The sequence below is a fragment of the Stegostoma tigrinum genome, chromosome 1 (assembly GCF_030684315.1).
Source record: "Stegostoma tigrinum isolate sSteTig4 chromosome 1, sSteTig4.hap1, whole genome shotgun sequence".
NCBI classification, from domain to species: Eukaryota; Metazoa; Chordata; class Chondrichthyes; order Orectolobiformes; family Stegostomatidae; genus Stegostoma; species Stegostoma tigrinum.
This window is the reverse complement of record NC_081354.1, coordinates 52,768,782-52,783,421: the sequence shown is the minus strand read 5'-3', so window position 1 is coordinate 52,783,421 and position 14,640 is coordinate 52,768,782.

The following is a 14,640-nucleotide window of genomic DNA, read 5'->3' as shown; positions in this document are numbered from 1 at the left end:
TTCATCCAGCTCGACACTTTGTTATCCCTTATTCTGAGATTATGCATTCTGGTCCTACACTCACCCACAAGCAGAAACAGCCTGTCTGTATCTATCATGTCAAGTCCCCTAAGCATTTTACATGTTTCAATAGGGTCCCCCCTCATTCCTCTAAACTCTAATAAGTACAGATACAACCTACTCAACCGCTCCTCATAGGCCAGCCCCTCCATAGCTGTTATCAGCCTTGCAAACCTTCAATGCACTGCATCCAATGCCAGTTATCTTTCCTGAGATAAAAGGGTCCAAAATTGTTCACAGTATTCCAGTTGTGGTCTGATGCACACCTTGCGTAATTTTAGTTAAATGTCTCGACTTTTATATTCCCTTTGAAATAAAGGCCAACATTCTATTCGCCTTCCTACTATCCATTAAACTTGGACAATAAGTTTTTGTGATTTATACACGTGTACTCCCAAATCCATCTGTTCTGCAGCGTTCTGCTGTCTTTCTCCAGTTAAATAATATCCAGCTCTTCTACTCATCCTGCCAAAATGCATAATTTTACATTTCCCCACATCATATTCCATCTACCAAGCCACTGAGAACTGAGGGTGAAGTTCCAAGAGATTTCCTGGATATTAGGAACAGAAATATTTAAAAGGGATCTAATGGGTAACTTTTTCACTCAGTGGGTGGTGTGTGAATGGAATGAGCTGCCAGAGGAAGTGGTGGAAGCTGGTATAATTACAACATTTAGAAGGTTTCTGAGTGGATAGGAAGTGTTTAGAGGGATGTGGGCCAAAAACTGCCAAGTGGAACTAAATTAATTTAGGATGTCTGATTGGCATGGATGAGTTGGCATGAAGGGTCTGTTTCCATGCAGTGCAACTCTATGACTCTATAACTCGTCACCAAAATGGTAAAGGGTGACTGAAATGGTCAGGAATATTGCTGACCTTGTAATGAAAGCACATCTCCTTGTTCTCCAGTCCCTCCAATTGCCTCTCTGCTTTCAAATCAATAGCCGGGTCTATGTGGCCTTATCATATTTTGTGTGATGTTGCCGTGTTGGTGGGAGCTAGTTTTCAGCATATGAGCTTCTTGGAGGACAGTGAACCTCTGCTTTCTAATTTCTCTTGATAAGATCTCACACTTTGTTCCAGACAGTCCTTCCAGTTGGTAAATGTGAACTGCTGGACTATTGTCTTGACAGGTTGAGAGGGGCTGGCATTGTGTGCCATTAAAAAGCTGTAAACGAGGGCTCCTATGTGGCCGCCAGAGTTTACCTGGTGATTTTCCAACCCTCTGTACATCACCTGAAGCCAGGAAATGCCCCGGGCGGGCAGGAAGTGACCCTTCATTATTCAATGTCCTGTCTACCTCAGGTGGGCATTGTGCCAGGTCAATGAAGTTCCAGCCCATGGTAATATCCTGTTGTGGTGGGCAGGTGTTAGACTCCTTCCCCAGGGCTTTCAGTTGCCATTTTATGAGCCTATCTCCAAAGGGTTAGTAACATTTAATCCAATGTTGACATCCACTCAATGCAATCATCTACACTGGAGATCACCAGTGAGCTCATCTTACTCGACTGTTACTTCAAACCTAGTGAGAACAGCTCTGTCAATAATCCACCCAATCTATAACAGAGAAAGAATGCAATATTTCCATTACCAAATTACCCACAATGCCTGACAAACCACACCCCCACCAATGCTCCGCTCCCCGGCCACCCACGCCCCACACCCGCTTGATGGTAAATAAAGATCAGCAGTTTTGTTGAAAAGTCATTGACCAGTATCCTTAACTCTGGTTTTCTCTCTCTTTCCCTCCCTCCCTCCCTCTCCGGATGCTTCCTGACCAGTTGAGCGTTTCCAGCATTTTCTGTTTTCATTTCATATTTCCAAAATCCTCAGCAATTTGCTTTGATCCTTAAGTTATTTAGTGGTTGGATATTAAATGGATGATGCACATTTTTGATGTTTAAATTAGCAAAAGTGTCAATTTAATTGTTCCTAAGCTTCTCGGGAGCATTTTCCCCACATGGAGCTATAAAATGAGGGAGGGTGGGTTAAAACTCATGGACTGGCGTAGCCTGGTTAGGAATTTACTTTTAAAACAAATTAGATACAGAGGCACAAAGCAAGTGAAGTGGCAAATTGGATTTTGTCATTCTACTTAGACAGGTAAGTTAGCAGTAAGAAGAAACACTATTTATATTCCTCATTGTGACCTCTCTGTTCTATAAAGAGACACTGAGCTTCGCAAATTCATCCTCTTTTGTCAACCTCTTAAACCCAGGAGATTTGTAGCTCAGGTTGTGGATGAGGATGTGGACTGGGACAGCACATCCATAACAGCACAGGCCAAACTGAGACATGCCAGGGAATTCCTGGAGGCCTGGCATTCCAACCAGAACTCCACCAACAAACACACTGAACTGGACCCAATATACAAACCATTGAAAAACAGAAACAAAAGTAATACCATCCACCCCAGCAAACTGAGGCATATAAATAACAATTGGGACATAACACCAACGCTTCACCAGAGGTGCACTGATGATGTTACTGAGCAGGGTGATGAAACATCTGCAGTCAAACATACTGGCTCAGTGAGCAAGTCTATAATCTGAACCCAGGATACTTTGACTAGAGATAGTAGGAACTGCAGATGCTGGAGAATCTGAGATACCAAGGTGTAGAGCTGGATGAACACAGCAGGCCAAGCAGCATCAGAGGAGCAGGAAAGCTGACGTTTCAAACCTTCATTTCTGAAGAAGGGTCTAGGCCCAAAACATCAGCCTTCCTGCTCCTCTGATGCTGCTTGGCCTGCTGTGCTCATCCAGCTCTACACCTTGGTATCTCATACTTTGACTAGATCTGTGTTTTGTCATTTTATATTTTATGCTGATAGTTTAAAAATAACTTGTTTATTAAATTTATTTCTGGACAAGTTAGATAGGCAACCTTTTGCTATGCCCCTGCTAACACTGGCATTTAAACAGACACTAGGAGGCACTCTTGAGCAATGTGTCTCGATTGGTATTGCTTCCCTTGAGTAAAGATCATCTGTGCGCATAGGCTGGTGCATGAAACATAAAAAAAAATTGCTGGAGAAAAATTTGGCAGGTCTTACAGCATCTATAAATAGAAAACAGTTAACGTTTTGGGTCCAGTCAGCCTTCTTTAGAACTCATTGTCAGCACATGAATGCCATCCTATGTGCCAATGAGTCATTTTGTAATTTGTTGCAATATTTTTCAATTTAAAAAAAGTCCTGTTTGCGAGAAGGAGGAGCAGCTGCGGTTTCGTCAGATGGCTTTTAAAATCTTTCACAATGACTTTCTTTGGCTCCAGTGAGCCCTAGCCGTTAGGGAGCTGTGTACAGAAGAGCAGGAACATGCTCCATATGAATTACATTCAGTATGGTACCAATTCTGTTTCCTCATGCCTAGCCCCCACAGTGTGTCAGTTTCACACTCTTCACACAGCGAATGTTACACTGGAACCATTCCAGGCTGCAGCCTGACATGTTACAGTTCACTGTATCACTGCAACAGGGAGGTCCCTGAGGTCCTGTGAGTGAGGGAGAAGGCATTTCATTGTTTTTTTTTAAGCAGAAGAATCAGCTCAAACAGGCATGTGCTTTTCCTGGAAGCCAGGATTCTCACCGGGGCAGGAAGCCATTGACTGCACACATATGGTTCAGTGTGTGACATATCCCAGTAGGGAGATGGGACAGAACTGCAATAGGCTTTACTGCCTCAGCCTGCAGTTTGCATGCTCCATGCACAGAGCATGACATTGGTAAATGGCTGTTATCCTGGCAACTGCCACAATGCTTTCATCTGGTGCCCAACCTTCCTACCATATCTCAGCCCACTCACTTAATCTACATATAGACTCTGTGTAATCTTCGCTAACTGCTTTACTTCCTCTCTTCGAATTGTCATTAAATTTGGCTACAATCCACGAATATTGATTATACAGACTGAGTTATAGAGTTGAACAGCACGGAGACAGATGCTTCAGTCCAACTTGTTCGTGCCAACCTGCTATCCTATATAAATCAAGTCCCATTTGCCTACATTTGGCCCACATCCCTCTAAACCCTTCCTATTCATTTGCCCAGCCAGATGCTTTTTAAATGTTGTAATTGTTCCTACCTCTACCACTTCCTTCTGCAGCTCATTCCATTCATGTACCACACTTTACGTGAAAAAGTTGCCCCTTAGGTCCCTTTTAAATCTTGCCCTTCTCACCTTAAACCTATGCCGTCTAGTTCAGGACTACCCTAATCTGGGAAAACAGACCTTGGCTATTTATCCTATCTGTGTCTCTTATGATTTGATAAATTTCCAAAGCGTCAACCCTCAGCCTCCAACTGTGCAGGGAAAATAATCCCAGCCTATTCAACCTGTCCCTGTAGCTCAAAAACTCTCAGCCCAGCAACATCTGTTGAAATCTTTTCTGAACTCTTTCAAGATTAACATTATCTCACCAATAGCAAGGAGACCAGAATTGAACGCTGTATTCAACAAGTGGCCTCACCAATATCCTGTACATGACATGCAATGTGACAACTTAATTCCTATACTCAATACACTGACCAAGGAAGGTAAGTGTTCCAAACACCTTATCTATCTGCAACTCCACTTCCAAGGAACTCTGCACTTGCATCAATTTGTCTCTTTGTTCAACAGCACACCCCAGAGTCCCACGATTAAGTGTATAAGTCCTTCCCTGATTTGCCTTTCCAAAATGTAGCATCTCATTTTTATTTAAATTAAACTCCATTTGCTACTCCTCAACCCACTGGTCCATCTGATCAACGTCTCGGTGCATTCTGAGATTACTTTCATCGCTGACTATATTGTTTACACCCACAAGCTGTACAACTACCCAGAAACCAGAATTGGTCCATCTTCAGCATCCACAACTGGTCACAATGCCACAAAGCCACAAACCAAATCAGTAACCTGTTACCATCTGAATCCCACTTTATATATGTACCCCAGCATCAAACTGTCTTTTCTTATACCTTCTCCACTGCTGCAAGGCTGTCTAACTCACAATGAGTCCAGTAACATGCCTTTTACAAGGACAATTCCTTCCTCGGTCCTTTTTTCTTTGGTAAAGCACCATTCTGTTGTCATCGATCTTCTTTGTCACCTCTTCAAAAAATGCAAACAAGCCAGTGAGACAAGATTTTTCACACACAGAGCCATGTTGACCAACCCTAATCGGGCCTTGTTTTTCCCAAATACATGTAAATGCTGTCCCTCAGGATTCCCTCCAACAACTTGCCCACCACCGATGTCAGGCTCATCGCTCTACAGTTCCCTGGCTTTACCTTACAATCTTTCTTAAATAGTGGCTCCATATTGGCCAAACTCCAGTCTTCCAACACCTCACCTTGGCAAGGTGACAAGCTATCTCTTCCCTAGCTTCCCACAGGGGGTACACCTAATCCTGTCCCAGGGATTTATCCCCCTTTATATGTTTTAAAACCTTTTGCACATCCTCCTCTGTTTTTTGGACACTTTTTAAGATATCACTTTGTTTCCCCCAACTTCTCTGGCTTGCATATCCTTCTCCACAGTAAACACTGATTCAAAATACACATTTAGTTTCCCCCTTCTCCTGCTGTTCCACACATAAGTGGCCCTGCTGATCTTTAAGGGGCCCTATTCTTTTCCTAGTTACTCTTTCCTTAATGAATTTGTGGAACCTCTTTGGATTCTCCTTAACCCTATTTGCCAAACCTATACCATGTCCCCTTTTTGCCCTCCTGATTTCCCTCTTAAGTATACTCCTACTGCCCTTATACTCTTCTAGGGATTCACTCGCTCCCTGTTGTCTGTACCTGACACATGCTTCCTTCTTTATCTTGAAGAGAGCTTCAATTTCTATAGCCGTCCATCATGCCCATCACCTACCAGCCTTGCCCTTCACCTAAAAGGAACATACTGTCTCAGGCCAACACAGTGTGGAGCTGGAGGAGCACAGTGGGCCAAGCAGCATCAGAGGAGCAGGAAAGTTGATGTTTCAGGTTGGGGCCCTTCTTCAGAAATGAGAAAGGGAGGGGGGTGTCTGAAATAAATAGAGAGGAGGGGTGGTGCTGGGGATGGTAGGTGATAGGTGAGTGTAGGTAGGCAGTGGTGGGGATTGTTCAGTGAGGTTGGAGGGGTGGGTAGGTGACACAGAAGATGGACGGGTGGTGTCAGGTCAAAGATGCAGGCATGAGATGGAGGGTTAGACATGGGAGGAGGCTGGGGGGCTGGGGAGATTTTGAAACTGGTAAAGTCCATAATGTGGGTTGTAGGCTCCTAAGGCAAATATGAGGTGCTGCTCTTCCAGTTTTTGGGTGGCATCATTGTGATGCTGGAGGGGGCCCAGGATGGACAAGCCACCCAGGGAGAGAGAGGGGGAGTTGAAATAGTTTGCGACTGGAAGGTGTTGTCATTTATCGCAGACAGCGTGCAGGTGATCTACAAAGCAGTCTCCAAGCCTTCACTTAGTCTCACCAATGTGTGGACTTTACCAGTTTCAAAATCTCTTCACTCCTGGCCTCATTCCATGAACAACCCTCCCAATCATCCCCACTTCCTTGACCTTACAGAACTTGTCCATCTTCTCTCCCACCTCCCTCTCTAAGCCACATTTCTGTAATAGCTATGATATCCTAGTTTCATGTTCTCAATCATGCCCCCGTAATCCCCACACCCCCACTCCACCTAGACACATGCACACACTGACAAACACACACATGCTCCCGCACACACACACCCATGTGCTCTCTCTCTCACACAAACACTCCCCCAAGCTCTCTCTCGCTCTCTCACACACACACACACACACACGCAGTCACACACACACATTCTCTCTCACACACACTCTCATACACTCACACACCCACACATTCACACACACACATACTCACATTCACACACACACACGCACACACACTCACATTCACATTCACACACACACACTCACATTCACACACACGCACACATACACACAGTCACACACACCCACATTCTCTCTCACGCACTCTCACACACTCACACACCCACGCACTCACACATTCACACACACACACACTCACATACACATTCGCATACACATACACACACTCACACTCACATTCTCACACACACTCACACTCACATTCTCTCTCTCTCTCACACACACACACACACACACACACACAACACCACCACCACCACTCCCCACCTTACCAGTTTAAAGTCTCCGAAGTAACACCAGCAAGTCTCCTCACCAGGATATTGGTCCCGTTCTAAATCAGGTGCAACCATTTTCCTTATACAGATCACTTTTATCCCAGAAGGGATCCCAATGGTCCAAACGTGTGAATCCTTGCCTTGAACATCAGCCCCACAGCCACACATTCATCTGCCCTACCCTCGTATTTCTTCTCTCCCTAACACATGGCACTGGGAAAAATCCCGAGATTACTATTTTCAAGGGCTTACTTTTTAACCTCCTGCCTAATATCCTAATAGTGTCTCTGCAGGGCTTTGTCCCTTTCTCATCCTATTTCGTTGGTATCAATGTGTACAACAACCTTCCGCTTGTCCCTCTGCCCTTTGAGAATATTCTGCACTCTGTCCGAGATATCCTTGACCCTGGCAGCAGGGAGGCAACACACCATTCTGATGTCTAGCTGTCAGCTGCAGAAACACCTGTCCCCAGAATAAAGAATCCACTGTCACAATTGATCTCTTGGAACCTGGCACACTCCTCTTTACGTAAAGCCCGTCTCGGTACCTGAAACCTGGCTGTCAGTGCTACATTCTCCTCAGACACCATCACCCTGATGGTATCCAAAACAGCATTCTTGTTCCAGGTGGAGAGAAGCACAGGAGACTCCTGCACTACCTGCATACATCTCTTAACTTTCCTCGTGGTAACCCATCTACCTGACTGTATCTGCAGTTTTTCTTCCTGAAACTGCCATCTATCACACCCCCTGCCTCCTGTAAATTGCTCATTGCCTCTAACTGCCGATCTGTGTGACCCAACAGTAGTTGAAACCCCAGTGCTGCACTTTGTAATACACCACTGGCTACAGTTTGTCCTCCTTAAAATGATCTCTCTATCCAACACAACTGGTTAGCTAGTGTTCTATCCATCTGAATATATCACCCCAACGGGACATAACTCACTGCAACCCTCCAGAACTATGCAGGAAAGATGAAGAGCACATATATAAAATCATTGCTATGAACGGATATCCCCACAACTTCATCTGCAGATGCCTACTAAACAGACAACAACAGAAGGACACAGTACACCCTAACACATTGGCTACACTGCCCTACATCACAAGCATATCGGAACTGACAACCAAACTCCTAAGACCACTAGAAATCATGGCGGCCCACACACCCACAGCTACTCTACGGCAAACACTTATGAGGATTAAAGGCCCCATTCCCACGACATGCAGAACCAACGTGGTTTACAAAATACCACGAGACGACTGCCACAAACATTACGTCAGGCCGACAGGAAGGAAACTAGCCTCAGAATACACAAACAAAAACAAAGTGACTGGAAAAGCTCAGCAGATCTCATCAGTTCTGAGGAAGGGTCACCGTACCCGAAATGTTAACTCTGCTTTCTCCTTCACAGACGCTGCCAGACCTGCTGAGCTTTTCCAGCAACTTTGTTTTTGTTCCTGATTTACAGCATCTGCAGCTCTTTTGGTTTTTATTATAGAACGCACGAACAAACTAGCAGAGAAATGGCATGATGAACTCTCCTTAATATCAGTACACTCAGGCAACAAAGGCCATCAGTTTAACTGGGACAAAATAACCACAGTAGCCTAAGCCAAACATAAACATACACAAGAGTTCCCAGAGGCATGGTTCTCCATCTGTAATGCAATCAACAAACACATAGATTTGGACCCCATATACAAACCGGAAATGACAGTGCTCACCATAATGGACCGGATGGTATAAATTCCAAGCTGAGTAGAGCAACATTGCTTCTTCAGAGGCGCACTGATGATGTTACCTAGCATGGTGATGAAACATCTGAATGAAAACAAGCCAGCTCGGTGGGCAAGTCAACAATCTCATATCACCTCCAACTCCATGACCTCTTTGCTTATAAAATAACCTTTTAGGTGGCACCTCAATTAATGCCTTTTTCAAGTCTTAATATGCTACATCTGCTGGTTCCTCTCTATTCATTGTGCTATACTATACTATGTTCTACATTCTACGTACATTTAACATCCTCAATGAACGTCAATAGTTCTGTCAAGAACCATTTCTTCTTTAAAAAGCAATGTTGACCCGACCTGATTATTAGATAATTTTCTAAATGTGCTGCTACTTCCCCTTCAATACAAACAGGAGTTAGTGATCTTTCACTCTCACAAAATACCTTCACCTTCAGCATACCTCCAAACATTTGAACACTCTGATGAAATATTTCACATGCAGATGAACGTCCACAAAAGGTCATCTTTTTTTTCTGAGGAAGTGTCTAGGCCCGAAACGTCAGCTTTCCGGCTCCCCTGATGCTGCCTGGCCTGATGTGTTCATCCAGCTCTACACCTTGTTATCTCGTTTAAAATGATTTTTTTCATCCTTTTGTGTGGCCATGATGTAAAGGGCACCTGATGGCAGAAGGTAAGGATTTGTCAGAGGAACAAATACTTCATGGAAATGCAGTACCACACAGCACATCAGCAGCAGAGATGATGGTATTTAGGTTTGCTCCTTTCAATAGGTTGATGGGACCTCAAAACTTATTCTCTTGAGCAAGAACATAATTTGATGAAAGGGACAGTTTCTGAGGATGCCCAAGTGGAAGAGAGGATGGAGGTACCCAACACAAGCAGAGGTGGTGTAGCATGGTTTTTCCATTCTGTGCTTCTGTGTGTAGAGTGTGGTCGCATCTGTGGAATTTGTATCCAGTTGCTTGCATGAGTTGATGCTGGCAGGCCCAGCTGACAGTCTGCAGTCTGAGCTTGGGTGTGGCCCAACTCTATCATTCTTTACAAGATCACAGGGCGATTTGATCAAGGCGTTCAAAGTGTGACTGATCTCCTCTCTGCTCTTCTGTAGACAGGCAGGACTGATGTGTCACTGCTCCAGGGGAGGGAGGCTGATGGGATGTGGTGAGGTTAATGTAGACTTTTCTCAAATTACCTGATACTGCAGATGGAATTTCCCAGGCTTGTTGGCAGCAAGCTTGGAGGCGGGAGAGGTATTTAAATAAGTGGAATGGTATCGCAGCTGAACTCCTCTTTTGGCTGAACTAAAACTAAATTCTGGACAGAGGGCCCATTGTTGACCTTCCAATCCCATTGCTAATTTAGGACCTTCCATGCGTAATCATTATTTATAGACAGGGTCTCCCCTGCCTTTGTTTCTAACATTGTTGCTCCACATTTTCCATAATGAACACCCCCATACCACATTACTTACCAGTCACCTGGCTGCTCTATGATCCTGGGATCTCTGTAATCCTGTTCCTCGGTGATACTGGGACTCCAGTAACCCTGGGGCTCTAATGTCTGTGCTTCCAAAAGCAAGTACCAGCTCAGCAGACAGCAACAGAACTCCTGAGATAACAGGTGTAGAGCTGGATGAGCACAGCAGGCCAAGCAGCATCAGAGGAGCAGGAAGGCTGACGTTTCGGGCATAGATCCTTCTTCAGAAAATGCTGGGAACAAGATCTGCTGGTTTCTGAATGGCCAGTAGCCCTCGCTCGGGATGCCTTCCATCCTAGAGGCCTTGATTCTAAGTGAAGGCTGGCTTCTGTCTTGGCCACTGCCTGATTAGCACACAGTTAAGTTGACCCTCCCATGGGCATCTCACTGGCCATCTGGCCAGCAGGTAAGACCCCTGATACCTCAAAATTCTGTCCCATGCTCTAGCTCTGCTTGCTCACACTGCCAGTGAAGCAGGAACAGTTCACCATAGCTGGGCTAGAAAACGCCTGGTTTAAGGGCTGACAAAACAATTTGCACATTTTAATCCTCTTGGCCACCTGGATCTTACAGCCTCTCAAATGAGGCTTAATACTGAGGCCTTTTCTCAAAGGGAGATGATGTGGGTAAAGAGGTGGAACTAAAACTTTACTGAATATTCACACTTCTTTCTTCGTCTTGCCACGCAGACAAAAATAATGTCATTATATTCAGGAAAGTAATTTCTAAAGAGCACAGAATGCAGCATGAACTAATTATACATCCTTAATATGTGATGATGTGCAGTTCAAAGATTCATTTTTACTGCCTTCGGTCCTTCAAGAGTTAACAGTTGATTAAATTTTCATATATTTGTTAACTAGATTTCAATTTGACTTTTCTTTCCTCCTCACTGCAGCTTTCATCTGCTGCACACCAAAGAAAATCTATACATCTTGGAGTTAATGCTTATTTTCTTGATTGAGAGCACAGTGTAATGGATCTGGCCCATTCAAATGAAAAAAACACATTAATCTGACAGGCAAAGGCTGAGCCAGAGGGATCTGTTCAGTTCACTTGAGGCTCCACGCCCTGCCACAGATATTGTTTTGGAGGCACTGTGCAGACAATTGGTGCATTATATAACAGTCAGCCTGCTGCCAAAATGGTACACAGAGAAATAAGTGGCTGCTGGAGGAGATGATTTTCACTGGCTGAACTATCACAATTGTGTCGAATGTGTTTCTCGAGACACAGGCTGTACCTTTGATCTTGTATTGTTTTCGACACAATAATAATGATTTCATTGATTGGAGCTTTTGAAGAGAGGACACATTTTGATTCAAAAACATACCTGTGGCAACGCTGTTCCTTTCCACTGCTTTGTCAACAATGCCTTATTGTGTTTCCATTGGGTGTTGGTTACTCATATGTATGGGGACAATCACACCCAACTTTACAATGTGAGATAACAAGGTGTAGAGCTGGATGAACACAGCAGGCCAAGCAGCATCAGAGGAGCAGCAAGGCTGACGTTTCAGGCCGAGACCCTTCTCCAGCATCTGCAGTTCCTACTATCTCTGAAACAACTTTACAATGTCCTGTGGCTCAGATAATGGACAAAGGGCACAATGCTATTGCCATATTTATGTCAATGACAGCATTCTGTGCTTATTATACAGAGAGTGCAAGGCAAAAGGTCCACGTATCATTGAATCCCTACAGTATGGAAGCAGGCCATATGCTTCCCTCTGCCCCTCTGAAGAGCATCCCAACGAGACTCTATCCCCGTTACCCTGCCATTTGCATGCCTGATTCACCTAACCTGCAGATTCCTGGGCACTATGTGCAATTTAGCACTGCCTTGTCAGACATAAATGCAGAAACCTTTTGTTGCACATGACTCAGCAACAATAAATCAAAATCAAATCAAAACTCCAATAATGGCCTTGATTTTTGTGCTCAAGCCCTGAGATGGATCTTGAATAGTCTACTGTGCAGGTAACAATAGCTTCACTGTGATGATTCATTCATAATCAAACTGTGGGCCCAAGCTCTGTGCTTTCACATAAGTGAAAGGAGCCACAGGAGGTGGCAACACTTACTTAAATGCACATTCAGGGATACAAAGCAAAAGAATTGTAGGCAAGAAGGAAATTCATTTTATAAGCAAACTAAAAACGACAGAAAGGGGCAGGCAGGAAAGTAGAGTTCAATGATAGAATCCCAACAGTGTGGAAGCAGGCCATTCAGCATATCAAATCCACACTGACCATCCAAAAAACATCCCACCCCCAGTAACCCTGCATTTTCCATGGCAAATCCACTGAGCGCACACATCTCTAGACACTATGGGCAAATCAGCATGACCAATCCACCTAACCCACACATCTTTGGACTGTGGGAGGAAACCAGAGCACCCAAGAGGAGACGTGCAGACACAGGAAGAATGTGCAAACTCCATACAGATAGTCACCCACGGGTGGAATCGAGCCCAGGTCCCTGGCACTGTGAGGAAGCAGTGCAAACCACTGAGCCACTGTGCCACCAAGCTATGCACAATTTGGGAAATTGCCACTTTAATAAATCTAGGCAGGTCCCAAGTGGATTGGTCAAGCATGAGCGAGTCAGGATAATTGTAAAACCTTAGGAGATCTTCGAACATCACCAGGACTTGGTACATTTGCAATGTAATTACAGTGCATGGCATCAAGCTTAAAGAGCATGCAGATATGTTAAAGTCCATCATTTCTTGTCTTTTCACTTTGTAAATTTGTTTATCTGTGTGAAACTTACTGTAAACCTTTCTTTGTTTCTCTGTGGCTTTAAAGAACAAAAAAACCTAGAGAGTTTCCATCTCATTGGAGCCGAAATTGCACACTGTGCATGTGAAAAGCACACGCTCAGTCTGCCATCTTCACCATTTGGGAAAACTGCCAGCTACAAGGTTTACCAGGAGTGTAATCCCTGTGAACCTCATGTACATACAGACATACACGTTAGAAGCACTAGTAGGCCAATCAAATCCATTCAATAAAACCCTGGCCAATCTGATCACTCCCTTTTCTACCCCGATAACGTTTCACCCCTTGGCTTATCAAGAACTTATCTAACTCTGCCTTATAATTAGTCAACAACTCTGCCTCTGCTGCCTTTAGAGGAAGAGAATTTCAAACACTTGCGGCTTCCTTTTGAGAAAAAAAACTTGTCCTAATCTCAGTCTTAAATGGGCACCCCTTTTCATATTCACTGTTGAGACCTCTCCAGACTTTTTTTATTTATTCATTTGTGGGATGTGGACGTTGCTGGCTGGGTCAACATTTATCGCCTGTCCCTAGCTGCCCTTGAGAAGGTGTTGGTGAGCTGCTTTTTTGAACTGCTGCAGTCCCACATGCTGTGAGTTGACCCACAATGTCATTAAGGAGAGAATTCCAAGATTTTGACCCAGTAAAGGTGTGAAATGGGGATATATTTCCAAGTCAGGATGGCTGAATCAATTCCCCTCTTTCTCTTCTGAACTCCAGCCTATCCTGTCCAACCTTTCCTCAGAGGAAGTCCACTCTTTCCAGGTAATAGTCTAGTGAACCCTCTCTGAGCTGCTTCCAACGCATTCGCATCTTTCCTTAAATAAGAAGAACAATACTGTGCAGTACATCAAAATGTGAGGCTGGATGAACACAGCAGGCCCAGCAGCATCTCAGGAGCACAAAAGCTGACGTTTCGGGCCTAGACCCTTCATCAGAGAGGGGGATGGGGTGAGGGTTCTGGAATAAATAGGGAGAGAGGGGGAGGCGGACCGAAGATGGAGAGAAAAGAAGATAGGTGGAGTGAGCATGGGTGGGGAGGTGGGGAGGGGATAGGTCAGTCCAGGGAAGACGGACAGGTCAAGGAGGTGGGATGAGGTTAGTAGGTAGATGGGGGTGCGGCTTGGGGTGGGAGGAAGGGATGGGTGAGAGGAAGAACAGGTTAGGGAGGCAGAGACAGGTTGGACTGGTTTTGGGACCCACTGCATCCCACAGGACTCACTGCCTGTGCGCTGCTCCGGGATTCACTGCCTGTGCGCTGCTCTGGGACTCACTGCTCCAGGACTCACTGCCTGTGCGCTGCTCCGGACTCACTGCTCTGGGACTCACTGCCTGTGCGCTGCTCCGGGACTCACTGCTCTGGGACTGACTGCCTGTGCGCTGCTCCAGGACTCAC